Source organism: Schistocerca nitens, chromosome 2 (assembly GCF_023898315.1).
Source record: "Schistocerca nitens isolate TAMUIC-IGC-003100 chromosome 2, iqSchNite1.1, whole genome shotgun sequence".
Classification (NCBI taxonomy): domain Eukaryota; kingdom Metazoa; phylum Arthropoda; class Insecta; order Orthoptera; family Acrididae; genus Schistocerca; species Schistocerca nitens.
This window is the reverse complement of record NC_064615.1, coordinates 655479200-655486363: the sequence shown is the minus strand read 5'-3', so window position 1 is coordinate 655486363 and position 7164 is coordinate 655479200. Positions and strand designations below refer to the sequence as shown.

Here is a 7164-nt window from a genome sequence, read left to right as displayed (position 1 = left end):
GGTGATGTACCGGACGGACTTAAGAAACAAGACCGAAGCAGTTGTTGCAACAATTTACTCCAGACACACTGCTCAAGGTTCGGAAAAACTCGCCTACTGACTCGATGTGTGCCATTGAACACTTGTAAGAAAAACTTTTTCAGTCGCGCTTTCCTTTGATGTTCTATTTACAATTTTAAGTTAAATATAGTAAGTGCTACAAAGACTTAAAACCCAAGTGTTCATTATAAAACACTTCGTATAACGTTATTCTGAGACCAGGAGGAATACGATACTTGTTTTCAACCATTTTTATTTATTAAATTAGTAGAAAGGCAAACTGGAGCTGCAAGGAATTTGAATAACTTTGGTTTATCGCGTTACTATATCTTTCCTGGGCCTCAACGAGTTTTGCTAACGATGAGTGAAGAATATACAAGGCTATTAACAGTACTTAAAATTGCACTTGTAGTGAACTTATGTTCGTTTGAACTTAACTAATTACAGAAACATCTCAGTATCGCTTTGCTTTGATATATTTTTTCTCTCCTGTGCTGGTATGAATTGCCATAATCAAGAGAAAGTAGCAGTAGAACTGCAGCTAACGGACTGTCTTCTGGTGGTCAATAAGTACCATTGTATAACACAAACATTCGTCAGAATATCCGTAGCGGAGATGGACACTGTCTCGCTATCGGAAATTTCCTGAACGGTGCCAAGCCAATGTCTGCAGCAGGAAGGTGCCTAGTAAGCCGTAACAGAAATTTTTGATTCTGTTCGAGACGATTCCAGATCTGTAAAAATAAAACAATAATTGCTCGACTAACGACCTCCCTTTTCTAGGAGCTATCTTATTCTCATTATCCTACCTCAGGAACCGACGGAGAAAAGTATATGCCACATTTACCTCAAGGTTTCCTTCTGCTGCTTATGCTTCTGTGATAAAATATTTTATTACTTATGGAAAGAGTTTGTTTTATCGATCCGTAAATGCATCCTCACGATCATTAAGATTTACAACAATTCTCTAATGAACACTTTTTTTTATCTCGGCGTGTTCCTTCTTCCTTCTCCCACCCATTCGTTACAAGCAGCTCGTGTCCTGTTGCTACTACCTCTTCCTACCCCTTCCACAAGCATTGTGTGGAATAATAAGTAGGTAGTCAATAAGGAAATAGTTTTGTTTTCCTCCTGGAAGAATTTTAACAATCATTGTTATTTATAGTAAACAGGTCATAATATGAAACTTCCTGGCAGATTAAAACTGTGTGCACCGACCGAGACTCGAACTCGGGACCTTTGCCTTTCGCGGGCAAGTGCTCTACCATCTGAGCTACCGAAGCACGACTCACGCCCGGTCCTCACAGCTTTACTTCTGCCAGTACCTCGTGTCCTACCTTCCAAACTTTACAGAAGTTCTCCTCAGATGGTAGAGCACTTGCCCGCGAAAGGCAAAGGTCCCGAGTTCGAGTCTCGGTCGGTGCACACAGTTTTAATCTGCCAGGAAGTTTCATATCAGCGCACACTCCGCTGCAGAGTGAAAATCTCATTCTGGAGGTCATAATATATTTATCTTCCTATAATCTCATAGGTCAGTTTGTTCATAATGTACGCCTCGAAATGAAAAAGACACACTCCTTGGTGCAGTCAACTGAAAATGACACCATCATTTTTTCAGTGAGAAAAATTCGTCACTTTTTTTATTATTCGCTGTTATCTGGGCTTAATGAGAGGAAAATACTAGTGCTGGCCTCCTGACTGTATGTTGTAGGCCTTTCCTTTAATATATATAGGATTGATATTCAGAATAGAACTATGGATTACGTATTTCATGACGGTCCTGTTGCTTTGGGTACGAGTCCGCACACAGCGAGAAAGAAAAGGAAAATCAACAAGAGATCATACGGATGGCTGAATACGCACGAAATACTACGATTAGGAAAAGTAGGTGGCCCGCTGAGCCAGACTGTATGTATTAAAAAATAAATTATTTTCTGTGTGCCTTCTCTAATTACACCGTTCATATTAGATACGTTCACAGCCGCCTGTTGTGTTGTGGTTCCATACGTAGTGTCGTACGTAACTATTACGACCCACACAATTCTTTTCACAAAAGGAATCAATGAATCAAAGAATGACTTTCACCTCTTTCTTCCACGCACCACACTTCGATTGAATATTGGCAGTCTCCAAGTAAAGGCTAACATCTTTTATAAATGACTCCACACAACCACTAAAGGGTCTTTACAGCAGATAATATGGCTTTCATTATAAATGTGTTAGATAAGTTACCAAGGCAAATTCAGGAGTGGTCCAATGGGAAGCTGAGATGGTGCCTTAAAAATATATAATATCTTAAGGTGTGGTCCTTAGCTTAGATAAAAGATTTTATATACCACCAGAAATATAGCTTGTAACTTTATTTTGCTTAAACTGGTTTTGAAAACAGATTCATCACCATCTGGAAGACGTTATAAAGTTTAATGTGCTGTACACCACTTATTCATATCCGGGAAGGATCTTCAGAAAGAGCTGTTCATTTTAGAAACGCATTTTGTAACAACTTAACGTGATATTAAAACTGTTCTTGGAAAAATGGTTGACACAACTCTGTCTTTTAATATTTATTACGATCGGTTTCTGTCATTGACCATCTTGTACGTAAGAAAGAATGAGTACAACGAAAAACCAATCCGAGTTACAAATTTTACTTTTTATTCATTCTGTGATTAGTTTCAGGCCGAGACCCATTTTCAGATCATCATAACCGAGACGATAATGTAATTTCCGAAGATGTCTCAAATGTCCTATGACCACTTACATACAGATAACTGACGATTTAAAAACTTGTCTCGCCCGAAGTTAGCCATCGAATGAATAAAGAGTAAGAATTTGCAACTTGGACGGGCTTTTGGTTCTACTGAATAACGGAAGTTGCTGACCCAATCCACTCCAGCATGCTGAACGTTCGTAATAAAGAATGTGTTTACCGATTGTCACAAAGTGTGCCACAGAGACTGATTAGTGGAAACTTATAATCATTGTTTTGCACGATGTATGTTTAAGTTCTTCTTCATTTGTGAAAATATGTATGATGCGTGTCGCTGTGATTCTATTCTTTATTATTACCTGGGGATCACTCAGGAAAGGAAACTTGTCGTAATCAGTAAGTATTAGAATGTTATATCACGCATTATTCAAAGTATATACAGGATGTCCCATTTATCTTGACTACCTTAAATAATGGCTTGTCCAGATGCAAATTACAAAATGCTTCCAGCAAATGTTCTTTAACCGTCAGGGGGACATCAATCAGCATGATTGCCTTCGTTGCAGCTTTTTTTTACAAAGATATGAACAGCAGTATGACTTTTTTTACATGGAACCTTGTATGTTTTATTCCGTAATTCATTTCCTCTCCTAAAGATCTATTCAAAAATGTATCACAGTGTTCCATTCACTGAAACACAACGTTATTAATTACATAACACAACACTGACTTTGAGCCCGGGATCACAAACTTAACCACTTGCTGGAGTCGTCAGAAAACAAATGAAAACCAAGTAAAAACATAACACTAAATTGACTTTGACTCTTCTGTACCATTTCCCAGGAGTAGAACGTTCAAAGGTGCTCAATGTGGTGACCCTGGACTCCGATACTGGTGCATTAGTTGAGTGAAAGAATTATTCACCGTTTCCAGTGTTGCCTGCTAAAGAGAATTACAAGCAAGCACGATATGTTCCTGCATGTCCTCTGGAGTTGTTGGAATATCACGATAGATAACGTCTTTAATCCATCCCCAAAGAAAAAAGTCCAGAGGATTTAAATCAGGAGACCTAGCAGGCTAAGTAACTGTTTCTCCTCGACCAATCCATCTGACAGGATATCTTTGCTTCAGAACACGTCGTGCACCCAAGGTATTATGTGCTGGACATGCGTAATATGAAGCATTCTGGTTCTTAGCGACACTTCATCCAGAAGAAGAGCAAGATTCGTCTGAGGAAGCTGGCATACGTTGTGCCATTTAGATGACCATTGATGAAATAAGGGCCAATAATTTTAGTACCAGGCATTCCACACCAGACGTTAACTCTCCATTGACGCTGATGTTCCACTTGTATAAGCCATCGTGGGTTGTCGCTGGACCATTAATGCATGTTCCTTGTATTTACCTATCTTTTGTTTAGAAGGAACATTCATCGGTAAATAGAACATTGGAGAAGAAGTTCCGGTTCCGAGGATTTGCAGCTGTACCCACTGACAACTGTACACGATTGTAGTCTTTCTTGGCATATTCCAATGATGAATTCTTCTCAGGTTATCAGCCGATTGGTGGCGTCATCTTGTCGCAACGTTTCGATGAGTTTCGTACCCATCATCCTTGCCAGAATAAACGTTGCGACAAGACGACGCCACCACTCGGCTGATAACCCGAGAAGAAGTCATCAGAACTGTACACGATTCCGGAAATCGTTCCCATGCAATTCTTGATGTAGGTGTACATCGTAAGGATAGAACCGGTGACGTGTAAGAATAAGATGTACACAGGTTTTAGGAATGCCAATCTCGTGTTCAACCTGTCGTGTGCTCACATGTGAATTCATAGCAACGGAAGCTAGAACAGTAACTTCGACAGCTTCGTCTGTGCGAGTGCTACGACGATTGCGTTGTCGTGGGTTGAAACGTACTGTTTCCTGAAGCGTCACAACAGGATGAGAAAACATCCATCGGGAAGGTGGGTTCTTGTCAGGATATCGCTATCTGTACAGTTCCGCTGCCTGCGTAGCATTTCTCCTACCTTCAACAACAACTACAGTAAAAGACACGTTATATGATGCAGTTTGTAGGAAGGATAGACTTTACTGTATGCCTGCTCTTACACAAAAGTATTTAAAAGGACTAAACTACTGTACTAAGTGTACCCGTACAAAAGAAAACAGTATTGCAATTACTGCTCTGCGAACTTACATTCCGCAGGGATGAGTAACATTTCTACCTTCTCTTCGTTGGTGTACTTTCTACTCACACAACTGACGATGGTTGACGGAATGACGGCTGTGCACTCCACTTACGTTTACATTTGTCCTCTGTCAACGCCAGCGCGTGGATGTGTCGCATTACCCAGAGTACTTGCACGAAGCTGTGGGAGCGTCAACGTCAGTGTTGTCTTATGTAATTAATAAAGTTGTGTTTCAGTGAATGGTACACTGTAATACATTTTTGAATAGGTCTTTAGGAGAGTGAATGAATTACCGAATAAATACTTCAGGGTGACATTTAAAGAAGTCATACCGCTGTTCATACCTTTGTAAAAAACAAAGCTACAACGAAGTCAATCATGCTGATTGATGTGTCCCCCCCCCCCCCCCCCCAGACGGCTAAAGAACATTTGCTTGAAGCATTGTGTAATTTGCATATGGACGAACAATTATTTAGGGTGGTCAATATAAATGGGACACCCTGTATATATGCTGTTAACTACTACATGAGCAAAATAATTAATTTATTAAAATTGAAGAGGCAGCACAAGTTCCATATAACTTTTTCTATATTTTACTTGTTCCACTCTACTAACGCGATCACGTTCAAAAACAATGAAGCCGAGCGCCACATGTTACAAATATCGGACCGTGTACACGGCTCGATATTTGTAACGTGTAGTTCTCGGCTGTGTAGTTTTTGAAGATGCTAGTCGAGTGAAACATGTAAAATAAAGAAAACTTTACATGCAAGTTCTGGCAGTTCTACAGTTTCAGTTTCTGACGGTCGGTGTTCCCCTGTAGGCAAATGTCTGCGCTCTTTATAACATTATTGATCAATAAACGAATAGTTTTGATCAAAAACCATTACCAACCTATCTTGGAATACAAAGACATGTTACATGTCGAATGGAATCTGTATTTGGAGTAAACGTGCACAGCTTGACAATTTCTAAGGAACAACTGCACTTGCTAAGGAACAACCACCAATGCTACAGACCAACCAACAACTGCTACGGAAGAGCCGACCAATGTAAAAGAAAATGTAGACGACGGGACGCGTTAACAGCAGTGCAGCCTGTGCACGAACACTCTATATGCATTCGACAGTTCACGCAGTAAGGTGTATGGCGAAGGTTGTTGGGAAATCAGTTAGTACGATATTCTGTATTTTACGACAACATTTGAGTGCTTACTATCGTGGACGAGCAGTTGCATGGCTCGAAGCCGGCCAGAGTATCACTACTGTGGCCACAGTGTCATCTCGCAATCAGAAAGACCGCTGAAGGTTGAAATGTTATGCGAAAACATGCCATTATCCGTAGACGGACCATCTCACCCCAACAACATCGATACGTAGCCCGAGTGGTGAAAAGGAACTACATCTCACTCCCAGACATTGCTACAGACCTTGCAGCCGCTACCGGTATACATATCTCTGCCAGAGCTATATTGCGGCGGTTAAATCACGCTGGTTCGCATACTCGGGAGCCTTTTAATGCACACCACGTCAACCACGCCATGGTCGAGAAAGACTTCGTTGGTGCAAGGAGCATGCTGGTAGGGTTCACCAACAGTAGTCCAAAGTGACGTTCTCCGTCGAACCCCGCATCATTGTGGCTTTCCAAAAGTTAGTGCAGTGAGAGGGAAACACGTTACACACCACAGATTGATCACGAACGTCATCGGTATGACCTAGGAGTTATGGTGTGAGCAGGCATTATGCACACTGGTCGCACGAGATACACTGAGAGTGCAAGAACACCTTCATGTTGGCAGTCTGGTCTGTGTCACAGATGAAACTGTTATCCTGCTTTACCATGTGGTGAAATCTGTACCAATTTTCTTTAGAAATATACCGCTCCACCTCTATTATGTATGTACTCTGTTTCACGTCGTCCATCATTGTCCGTCGTCATTCCTGTCCAACACGTCTCTATTCTTCAAAAATTGTCATTCTATCATAAAAACATATGTCGATATGTACAGGGTAATTCAAAACGAAGGACGTGACAACGGCCGCGGAAGCCTACGCTACCGCTGTACGACACATGATGACATAGGACGCAATCAGCATTGAACTACAGGGAAATCCGTAGGGCGAAGTTCGCTAGAGATGCAGCTGACGTGTGTAGAAATACGTCTGAAATGTGTTATATATATGTGAAATATACATGTACGTGACATGTGCTTACTTGGATAA

At 40.9% G+C, this 7164-nt stretch overlaps 1 non-coding gene across 1 annotated transcript; it reads right to left on the bottom strand.

Moving 5' to 3' along the window:
* Window positions 1-1248: 1248 nt before the first annotated feature.
* On the bottom strand, window positions 1249-1322 carry Trnas-cga (transfer RNA serine (anticodon CGA)). The gene has a single exon. It is a non-coding gene; the product is annotated as a tRNA-Ser (tRNA).
* Between the last annotated feature and the right edge of the window lie 5842 nt (window positions 1323-7164).